The sequence below is a fragment of the Nomascus leucogenys genome, chromosome 13 (genome assembly GCF_006542625.1).
Source record: "Nomascus leucogenys isolate Asia chromosome 13, Asia_NLE_v1, whole genome shotgun sequence".
Lineage (NCBI taxonomy): Eukaryota > Metazoa > Chordata > Mammalia > Primates > Hylobatidae > Nomascus > Nomascus leucogenys.
Window position 1 is genome coordinate 35,170,654 of NC_044393.1, and position 11,578 is coordinate 35,182,231.

Genomic DNA, 11,578 nt, shown 5'->3' on the forward strand with positions numbered 1-11,578 from the left:
CTCTGAATAGACCAATAACAGGCTCTGAAATTGAGGCAATAATTAATAGCTTACCAACCAAAAAAAGTCCAGGACCAGATGGATTCACAGCCGAATTCTACCAGGGATACAAGGAGGAGCTGGTACCATTCCTTCTGAAACTATTCCAAGCAACAGAAAAAGAGGGAATCCTCCCTAACTCATTTTATGAGGCCAGCATCATCCTGATACCAAAGCCTGGCAGAGACACAACAACAAAAAAAAATTGTAGACCAATATCCCTGATGAACATCGATGCAAAAATCCTCAATAAAATACTGGCAAACCAAATCCAGCAGCACATCAAAAAGCTTACCCACCATGATCAAGTGGGCTTCATCCCTGGGATGCAAGGCTGGTTCAACATACACAAATCAATAAACATAATCCAGCATATAAACAGAACCAATGACAAAAATCATATGATTATCTCAATAGATTCAGAAAAGGCCTTTGACAAAAATTCAACAATGCTTCATGCTAAAAACGCTCAATAAATTAGGTATTGATGGGATGTATCTCAAAATAATAAGAGCTATCTATGACAAACCCACAGCCAATATCATACTGAATGGGCAAAAACTGGAAGCATTCCCTTTGAAAATGGGCACAAGACAGGGATGCCCTCTTTCACCACTCCTATTCAACATAGTGTTGGAAGTTCTGGCCAGGGCAATCAGGCAGGAGAAGGAAATAAAGGGTATTCAATTAGGAAAAGAGGAAGTCAAATTGTCCTTGTTTGCAGATGACATGATTGTCTATCTAGAAAACCCCATCGTCTCAGCCCAAAATCTCGTTAAGCTGATAGGCAACTTAAGCAAAGTCTCAGGATACAAAATCAATGTGCAAAAATCACAAGCATTCTTATACACCAATAACAGACAAACAGAGAGCCAAATCATGAGTGAACTCCCATTCACAATTGCTTCAAAGAGAATAAAATACCTAGGAATCCAACTTACAAGGGATGTGAAGGACCTCTTCAAGGAGAACTACAAACCACTGCTCAATGAAATAAAAGAGGATACAAACAAATGGAAGAACATTCCATGCTCATGGTAGGAAGAATCAATATCGTGAAAATGGCCATACTGCCCAAGGTAATTTATAGATTCAATGCCATCCCGATCAAGCTACCAATGACTTTCTTCACTGAATTGGAAAAAACTACTTTAAAGTTCATATGGAACCAAAAAACAGGCCGCATCGCCAAGTCAATCCTAAGCCAAAAGAACAAAGCTGGAGGCATCACGCAACCTGACTTCAAACTATACTACAAGGCGACAGTAACCAAAACAGCATGGTACTGGTACTAAAACAGAGATATAGACCAATGGAACCGAACAGAGCCCTCAGAAGTAATGCCGCATATCTACAACCATCTGATCTTTGACAAACCTGACAAAAACAAGAAATGGGGAAAGGATTCCCTATTTAATAAATGGTGCTGGGAAAACTGGCTAGCCATATGTAGAAAGCTGAAACTGGATCCCTTCCTTACATCTTATACAAAAATTAATTCAAGATGGATTAAAGACTTAAATGTTAGACCTAAAACCATAATAACTCTAGAAGAAAACCTAGGCAATACCACTCAGGACACAGGCATGGGCAAGGACTTCATGTCTAAAACACCAAAAGCAATGGCAACAAAAGCCAAAATTGACAAATGGGATCTAATCAAACTAAAGAGCTTCTGCACAGCAAAAGAAACTACCATCAGAGTGAACAGGCAACCTACAGAATGGGAGAAAATTTTTGCAATCTACTCATCTGACAAAGGGCTAATATCCATAATCTACAATGAACTCCAACAAATTTACAAGAAAAAAACAAGCAACCCCATCAAAAAGTGGGCAAAGGATATGAACAGACATTTCTCAAAAGAAGACATTTATGCAGCCAAAAGACACACAAAAAAATGCTCATCATCACTGGCCATCAGAGAAATGCAAACCAAAACCACAGTGAGATACCATCTCACACCAGTTAGAATGGCGAACATTAAAAAGTCAGGAAACAACAGGTGCTGGAGAGGATGTGGAGAAATAGGAACACTTTTACACTGTTGGTGGAACAGTAAACTAGTTCAACCATTGTGGAAGTCAGTGTGGCGATTCCTCAGGGATCTAGAACTAGAAATACCATTTGACCCAGCAATCCCATTACTGGGTATATACCCAAAGGATTATAAATCATGCTGCTATAAAGACACATGCACACGTATGTTTATTGCAGCACTATTCACAATAGCAAAGACTTGGAACCAACCCAAATGTCCAACAATGATAGACTGGATTAAGAAAATGTGGCACATGTATACCATGGAATACTATGCAGCCATAAAAAATGATGAGTTCATGTCCTTTGTAGGGATGTGGATGAAGCTGGAAACCATCATTCTCAGCAAACTATCACAAGGACAAAAAACCAAACACCGCATGTTCTCACTCATAGGTGGGAATTGAACAATGAGAACACAGGGACACAGGAAGAGGAACATCACACACTGGGGCCTGTTGTGGGGTGGGGGGAGGGGAGAGGGATAGCATTTGGAGATATACCTAATGTTAAATGATGAGTTACTGGGTGCAGCACACCTATATGGCACATGTACACATACGTAACTAAACTGCACGTTGTGCACATGTACCCTAAAACTTAAAGTATGATAAAAAAATAAAAAATTAAAAATTAAAAAATAAAATGAGTGGGCCGGCCGGGAGCGGTGGCTCATGCCTGTAATCCCAGCACTTTGGGAGGCCTGGGGCAGGCGGATCACCTGAGGTCAGGAGTTTGAGACCAGCCTGACCAACATGGAGAAACCCCGTGTCTACTAAAAATACAAAATTAGCCGGGCATAGTGGTGCACGCCTGTAATCCGAGCTACTCGGGAGGCCGAGGCAGGAGAATCGCTTGAACCCGGGAGGCGGAGGTGGCGGTGAGCCGAGATCGTGCCACTGCACTCCAGCCTGGGCAACAAGAGTGAAACTGTGTCTCAAAAAAAAAAAAAGAGCAGACCTCCTTTTCCTTTAACAAGAAAGCCTCCGATCTGTCAGAGAAGAGAATAATGTAAACAGCTTCTAGGGGACAGAGCCACGTAGGGACATCCGAATACAGTCTGCCCTGTCAAGCTGCTATTACATATTTATCCCTTTAATGCCTATGGGCCTCAAGTTGTAATACTATTAGTAATAATTAACACTTACTAAACTCTTACTGTATACCAGAGACAATTCCAGACACCATACAAGTTTTACCTCCCCAAAGCTCCATGAGTTATATACCTTCCTCAAATTGACAATGCTAGAAAGTGCCTAGATTTGAAGTCTAGCTGTGGAGCGCCACACCCTTAGCCAGTTGGGCCAGTAATGATGTCAGCAGTGACCAATCCCTGTGGGGTCTGACAATTCTCAAAGTGTATCCACACACAGGGTTGAGGGGATGTAGATGAAACAAAATTGGTCATGAGTTAACAAATGTGGAATCTGGTGACAAGTCCGTGGCAGTTCACTGAATGGCTCTACTGGGCAGGTTTAAAATTTGTCCCTATGAAAAAATGAAAAATAAAATTAAACGCCTGATATCCAGAACTCACCATATGCCAGAAGTGATTTGGATTGTTGACTAGAAGCCGTCAGAGTTCCCCACCATACCTAACCCTTCACAGCCCCAAACCAGATGTTTGGCCCTAATGAGAGGTGACAGCATGCTGGCAGTCCTCACAGCCTTCGCTTGCTCTCGGTGCCTCCTCTGCCTGGGCTCCCACTTTGGCAGCACTTGAGGAGCCCTTCAGCCCACCGCTGCACTGTGGGAGCCCCTTTCTGGGCTGGCCAAGGCCAGAGCCTACTCCGTCAGCTTGCAGGGAAGTGTGGAGGGAGAGGTGCAAGCGAGAACTGGGGCTGCGTGTGGCACTTGCGGGCCAGCTGCAGTTCTGGGTGGGCGTGGGCTTGGCGGGCCCCCCCCCCACCCCCTCAGAGCAGCCTGCCGGCCGTGGGCAATGAGGGGCTTAGTACCCAGACCAGCGGCTGCGGAGGGTGTACTGGGTCCCCCAGCAGTGCCAGCCCACCGGTGCTGCGCTCGATTTCTCAGCAGGCCTTAGTTGCCTTCCCACGGGGCAGGGCTCGGGACCTGTAGCCCGCCATGCCTGAGCCTCCCATCCCCTCCATGGGCTCCTGTGCGGCCCAAGCCTCCCCGACGAGCGCCACCCCCTGCTCCACGGCGCCCAGTCCCATCAACCACCCAAGGGCTGAGGAGTGCGAGCGCACTGCACGGGACTGGCAGGCAGCTCCACCTGCAGCCCCGGTGCAGGATCCACTGGGTGAAGCCAGCTGGGCTCCTGAGTCTGGTGGAGATGTGGAGAACCTTTACATCTAGCTCAGGGATTGTAAATACACCAATCAGCACCCTGTGTCTAGCTCAGGGTCTGTGAATGCACCAATTGACACTCTGTATCTAGCTGCTCTGGTGGGGCCTTGGAGAACCTTTATGTCTAGCTCAAGGATTGTAAATACACCAATGTGCACTCTGTATCTAGCTCAAGGTTTGTAAACACACCAATCAGCACCCTGTGTCTAGCTCAGGGTTTGTGAGTGCACCAATCCACACTCTGTGTCTGGCTTCTCTGGTGGGGCCTTGGAGAACCTTTGTGTCGATACTCTGTGTCTAACTGATCTGATGGGGACGTGGAGGACTTTTATGTCTAGCTCAGGGATGGTAAACACACCAATCAGCGCCCTGTCAAAACAGACCACTCGGCTCTACCAATCAGCAGGACGTGGGTGGGGCCAGATAAGAGAATAAAAGCAGGCTGCCCGAGCCAGCAGCGGCAACCCGCTCGGGTCCCCTTCTACACCATGGAAGCTTTGTCCTTTTGCTCTTTGCAATAAATCTTGCTACTGCTCACTCTTTGGGTCCACACTGCTTTTACCAGCTCTAACACTCACTGCAAAGGTCTGCAGCTTCACTCCTGAAGCCAGCGAGACCACGAGCCCACCGGGAGGAACGAACAACTCCAGACGTGCCACCTTAAGAGCGGTAACACTCACTGCGAAGGTCTGCAGCTTCACTCCTGAGCCAGCAAGACCACGAACCCACCAGAAGGAACAAACTCCAATTCCGAACATCAGAAGGAACAAACTCCAGACACGCCGCCTTTAGAACTGTAACACTCACCGCGAGGGTCCGCGGCTTCATTCTTGAAGTCAGTGAGACCAAGAACCCACCAATTCCGGACACACTAACATGTGAGGGAAAAGCAGTCCAGGAAAGGAGTCAGCCAGATGGGCCACCCAGATGACGACCAAACCCAGGATCTTTGCCACAAAGCACAGGGGGCACCGCCCACATGACACACCTTGAGACAACAGGTCCCAGAGAAAAGGCCTGCCCCCATTCAAAAAAGCTGCCTAGATGCATGTCAGAGTGATACAGCCCACCATTATCAGAGGACAAAACCTCCCTCACCTCCCTAAAAACCCCAGGGTCTCCTGACCCAAGACACTCGCCCAGACCCTCTCAGGATATTTTGACCACGTCAAGCGCACCTCCACTTCCACCCCCCTAGCCCCTAATAAACCAAGGCCCATCAGGCATCAAGGCCTGAGATGGCCTCCCCCTAACCACCCCGGTCACCACTTGGGACATATCCAGCCCCACCCAAAAAAACAGAAAAACTCGGTGATGCAGGACTCAAAACGCTCCCCAGCCAAAAACCACCCAGGGATGTGCGGACCTAGCCACGTCGCCACCCCAGCCGCGGGGATGTTGGTCCATTTGGCCCTGGCAGAACTCATCCCCACAGCCCAAATAAACCCCAGGACGCACGAGTGGGGCCGCCCTCCCTATTCGAAAACTGGTTGACCCAGAATAATCCCGCCTGGTTCAAGACAGACATTAGAGTTCTAGGTCACTCTCGTCCCCCCGGGGGGAAAAAAGGTCCACGGAGCTCCGGGCAAGCAGGGCCTCACCCCATCGCCCCGCCCCAATCAGCACCGCGAGCCCAGCCCCTTCCTCCGAAAACCAAGTATCTCCAACCCGCACTCCCCATCGGCCACACTCTACCCCGCGACCTAACCTACGCCCGGCCTTTCCCGACCCTCCTTTCCCCACGAGAGAGAGCATCCTGGGGCCAAGGAGCCCCGGAGGCCGCGCTCACCAGAGCCAGTGGGCCCAGGACCTCGGCCGCCGACCGACGCCAGAACTACAGTTCCCAACATCCTCGCAGGCTTCGGCTCCCATTGGCCGCCACAGAGCCGCTTCTGGGCCGTGCAATGGTTACTTTTCCAGGACAGCGGCTACTGCAGTGACAGCCTCTCCGTCTCTGCTTAAAATACTCATGCTGAAAACAGGTTCTGGCTACCGAGTGAAGTCTCTGTCCCCTCGGCCCGTTCTGCAAAAAAAAAAAAAAAAACTACACTCCCCACAAGCCTCTGCGGCAGCTTCCGCAGGCGTTTCCGGAAGTTGGGGGGTCAACGAGGGAAGTCATTTCTGATTGGCGAATCTAGCGGGAGCAGTCCGCTGGCTGTCAGGCGTGCGTTGACTACAGAGTGTCCTGCACCGGACTGGCTGAATTCCCTGGGCTGAGGCTCCATAGCACGCGAACTACCTTACGTGAGCACTTACATAGTGCTACGCTGGTACCTTCTGTAACACGGCAGTTAGGGGTTTGCGGATCAGACCTTCAGCTCATAGGAGGAGCGTTTAAATCTTAATGGCAAATACAAATTGAATTAAATTTTACTTGTTACCGAAGGGGAAATAAACCTGACCTCACGCCCTTGGAGTATTTCCATGAGAAATCTATGTATAAGTGCTCCTTTGATATGTAGCTGATACTTTCGAAAGGCTGAATAAGCACCTGCTAGCTTTACAAAATAGGAATGTTTCCCCCAAAGGCCTGATGAGCCATCTCTTTGAAATGTAAACAATGAAGAAGATAGTGCCCTTATCTCCCTGTCACCTTGGGAGTTTAGCTTAGGTGCCTAGCTCCAAACTGGTAACCGCCCGCTTGTCATAGATAAAAGTTGTATTTTTTCTTTTTGATAAAGGCAATTAACTAGTGTAGATGGCTACTCCAATTACCAAGTGAATTTAGAATGAATTATGAAAAATTGTACAGCAAACAATGTCAAATCCTCTTACAAGGGGGCAAATTACCATTAATTTTGAGGACATGTTTGTAATAGATTGTATCTGCCCAACTAGATAAAAAGTAAGATCTCTTTCTGTCTGGCATCTGATTAGCAGATTGTCTATGATGTGCTTCCCAGTCCAGTTCAATATTATTTGGTAATAAAACTGTTCTTTTCTATGTTTGTGAAGGGGATTTTCTGGGTTTTTGAGATTTTGTTTTTATTTTCTCCAACACCTCCTTCCATCCTCTTATTTCTTTTCACCTTCCCAATATCAGCCTTCTGAGACTTCTCTGTTCTCCAGTACTCAGGAGATAGAGAACATGGCCCCAAGGCCATTGTGAGCCAGGAGACAGACAAACATTTCTTGATATTCTGCCCTGCCTTTCACAGAAAGGACCAATTCCCTTCTCTTGTCTTGGAGGCTGCCATGTTAGTACTGGGCAGAATCTCTTACTGAAACACCAGGGGTTGGGTCTAGGTCCTGCTGGTTGCCAGTCAGAAAGCCAATCACTGAGACAACGAGTATTGCAAGGGAAGAAGGCTTTAATTGAGTGCTGCAGCCAAGAAGATGGGAAATCAGTCTCACATCCATCTCCCTGATTGACCAAAATCAGGGATTTGTATAGCAGGGAAGAAATGTAACTATGTGTGGGAAAACAGAAATTAGGGAGAGGTAAGTTGGAACAGGAAAGAGGTGATTGGTTAGGCAATCATGACTGATGAGGAGTGTGGGTTCTCATTGTCCATATGCAATGATTTGTTAAGTTGCAGCTCCTTGATACTATCTGGGAGGCCTGATGGTTGGTGTTCCTGAGAAAGGAACTCAGGACAAATGTGACCTTCTCAAGTTTTAAGACTGGGGGAGTCCATTTCTTTTCTTTCCTTTTCCTTTTCTTTTTCTTTTCTTTTCTTTTTTTTTTTTTTTACAGGGTCTTGCTCTGTCACCCAGGCTAGAGTGTGGTGGCATGATCACCGCTCACGTAGCCTCAACCTCCTGGGTTCACGTGCCCCAAGTAGTTGGGACTACAGGCACATGCCACCACACCTGGAAATTTTTTTTTTATTTTTTGTAGAGATGGGGTTTCACTGTGTTGCCCAGGCTGATCTTAAATTCCTAGGCTCAGGTGATTCTTCCACCTCAGCTTCCCAAAGTGCTGGGATTACAGGCATGAGCCACCGCACCTGCCCTGGAAGGACCAATTTCTGTTTATTCAAAGAAACCATAAACATCAATTCTGTGGGACAATTGGGACAGTTTCAAATCCAGCCCTTGACCTGGAGCCCTCCCTCAGCATCCCTCTGTGCTCCATGTGACTGTTATTCATCGCGCGAATAAAATCTATGGAACAGTTGAGTTAAAAATACAAGGACAGATGTGACATCAATGGGAAATCTCTGTCCCTTCTGTTTAATTTTGCTGTGGACATAAAATTCCTCTAAAAATGAAGTCTATTCATAAAAAAGAAAATTAGGAAAATTTTGCAATGTTTTACTTGCCCCTCACCCTGCTTTCCTCCCTGGCTCTTCAGCAGTCTTGAAGCCTACATTCACAGCATGGGATGCAATTTTGGCAGACCCACAGCTAACATCATACTCAATGGTGAAAACTGAAAACTTTTCCCCTAAGGTCAGTGACAAGACAAGGATGCCTACTTTTGCCACTTCTATTCAACATTCTACTGGAAGGTCTATTTATAGCAATTAGACAAGAAAAAGAAAAGCCATCCAAATGGGAAAGGAAGAAGTAAAACTATCTCTATTCACTGATGATGTAATCTTGTATATAGTAAACCCTACATTTCTATAACTAGCAAACGATTTGAAAATAAGAAAATAGTTCCATTTGCAATAGCATCAAAAAGAATAACATATTTAGGAATAACTTTAACTAGGAAGGCACAAGATTTGTACACCGAAAATTACAAATCATTGCTGAAAGAAACTGTATAAGCTCCAAATAAATGAAACTACATACTGTGTTCATGGGTTGGAAGCCTTAATATTGTTAAAATTGCATTACTCCTCAAAGCAATCTACAGATTCAGTGCTATCCTTGTCAAAATTCCAATGGCCTTTTTGCAGAAATGGAAAAGTTGTTCCTAAAGTTCATATGGAATTTTAAGGGACCCAGAATAGCCAAAACAATTTTGAAAAAGAACAAGGTTGGAGGACTCACTCTTCTTAATTTTAAAACTTAATACAAAGCTTCAGTAATTAAAACAGTGTGGTACTGCCATAAAGGTAGACATAGACCAATGGATAGGACTGAAAGTCCAGAAATGAAACTATAGAGAAATGGTCAATTGCTTTTCAACGAGGATGCCAAGACCATTTAATGGGGAAAGAATAGCCTTTTCAATAAATCGTGCTGGAACACTGGATAACCACAAGTAAAAGAATGAAGTTGGACCTCTACCTCCCACTGTATACAAAAATTAACTCAAAGACAATAAAGATCTAAATATAAAAGCTAAAACTCTTAGAAGAAAGCATAAGGGTTAATTTTCATTACCTTGCATCTGAAAAATTGTTTCTTAGATGTGACACCAAAAGCAGAAGCAACAAATGGAAAAATAAATTGGGCCAGTCACAGTGGCTCACCCCTGTAATCCCAGCACTTTGGGAGGCCAAGGCAGGAGGATCATTTGAGCTCAGGAGGTCAAGACCAGACTGGGCAACATAGGCCACTTCTCTATCAAAAAAAAAAAAATCCCCCCAAAAATAGCTGGGCATGGTGGCAGGCACCTGTAGTCCCAGCTACTTGGGAGGCTGAGATGGGAGGATAGCTTGAGCCTGGGAGTTCCAGGCTGCAGTGAGCCATGATTGTACCACTGCACTCCAGCCTGGATGACAGAGTGAGACCCTGTCTCAAAAAAGAAATTGGAATTTATCAAAATTTAAAACTTTGTGCACCAGAGGACACTTCTGGAAGAGTGACAAGGCAACCCACAAGAATGAGAGAAAATATTTGCAAATCATATATCTAATAATGGCCCAGTGTCCAGAATATATTAAGATGTCTATGACTCAATAACAAAAAGACTAACAACCCAATTTTAAAATAAGCAAAGGACTCAAATAAACATTTCAAAGAAATAACTGCATAGAAAACAGCCAGCAAGAACACACCAAAAAAATGCTTATTGTCACTAATCATTAGAGAAACACAAACTAAAACCATAATAAAATACCATTTCACACCCACTAGAATGGCCATAATAAAAATACTTTTTTAATGGAAAATAACAACTGTTGGCAAAGATGTGGAGAAATTAGAACCCTTATACTGTACATTGCTGATAAGAATGTAAAGTGTTCTGTCTGTTGGGGAAATCCATTTGGTGGTTCCTCAATAAATTAAACATAGAATTAGCATTTGACCCAGCATTTCCACTCCAAGCTATATACCCCAAAGAATTGAAAACAGGTGTTCAAACAAAAACTTGTATAGAATGTTTACATCAGCACTATTCAGAATAGCTGAAAGGTGGAAACAATCCGAATGTTCATCAGTTGGTGAATGGATAAGCAAAATATGATAAATCCATACAATCAAATAGTATTCAGCCATGAAAGTACTGATACATGGTATAACATGGATGAACCTTGAAAACATTATGCTGTGTGAAAGAAACCAGACACAAAAGACCATATACTGTATCATTCCACTTAAATGAATTTATATGTCCAGAATAGGCAGATCCATGGAGACAAAGTAGATTAGTAGTAGGGTCTAGTGGGAAGGTGAAATGCAAAATGACCACTTAATGGGCACAGGATTCCCTTTTGGGGTGATGAAAATGTTCTGGAATTGCCATAACGGGATGTCTTAATTGGAGAATCACATAAAAGGGAAAAGAAATTTTAAAATGAGAAAATAAATAGAAAAAGAACAACAAAAAATGAAAACGTTCTGGAATTAGATAATGGTGATTGTTGGGCAATATTGTGAATGTACTAAATGCCTCTGTGTAACTTAAAATGATTAAATGTGAAATTTCTTCTGTTAGAATGAATTAAGATATATATCACCTTTATATGAGCTAAAAGCCAAGGAACACACACTTGCCTCAACTGCACTTTTCTTCTGCAAGTAAGACCAAATTAAATGTAGCTAGGGAGCATTTATGAAAATGAGCATGAATCGCCTGTGTTCTCAAAAGAATCTTCAAAAGGATTCAAAAATACTTAAGATGCTCAAAACTTCAAAGATCTTAGAATTTCTCTTATTGGGAGTTATAAGCAATTATAGTGAATCAAAGCAGTATTTGTGTAAATGAGCCCATAACCATACATGTTCTCAAAGAACCTTCTTGTTGCTAGTCAAATCAAAGTAAGATGAATCCGATCAGTATTTGTAAAAATAAGCAGTCTAATTTAAAGCTTGATATTATATATATTGTATCTTTTTAATGTATTTTTTT

The 11,578-nt window shown here is 44.2% G+C and overlaps 1 protein-coding gene across 7 annotated transcripts in view; it reads right to left on the reverse strand.

The window, feature by feature from the left end:
• Positions 1-6,422, reverse strand: part of ZNF343 (zinc finger protein 343) — a 42,551-nt gene extending 36,129 nt beyond the window's left edge. For 5 of the 7 annotated variants that reach the window (XR_004033101.1, XR_004033098.1, XR_004033099.1 and 2 more), the window contains exon 1: positions 6,176-6,422. The gene's annotated coding sequence lies outside the window, so the exon portion shown is untranslated. Of the gene's footprint in view, positions 1-6,094 lie in introns of all 7 variants that reach the window. The other 2 variants (XR_004033100.1, XM_030826733.1) reach the window with 2 other exon arrangements.
• Between the last annotated feature and the right edge of the window lie 5,156 nt (positions 6,423-11,578).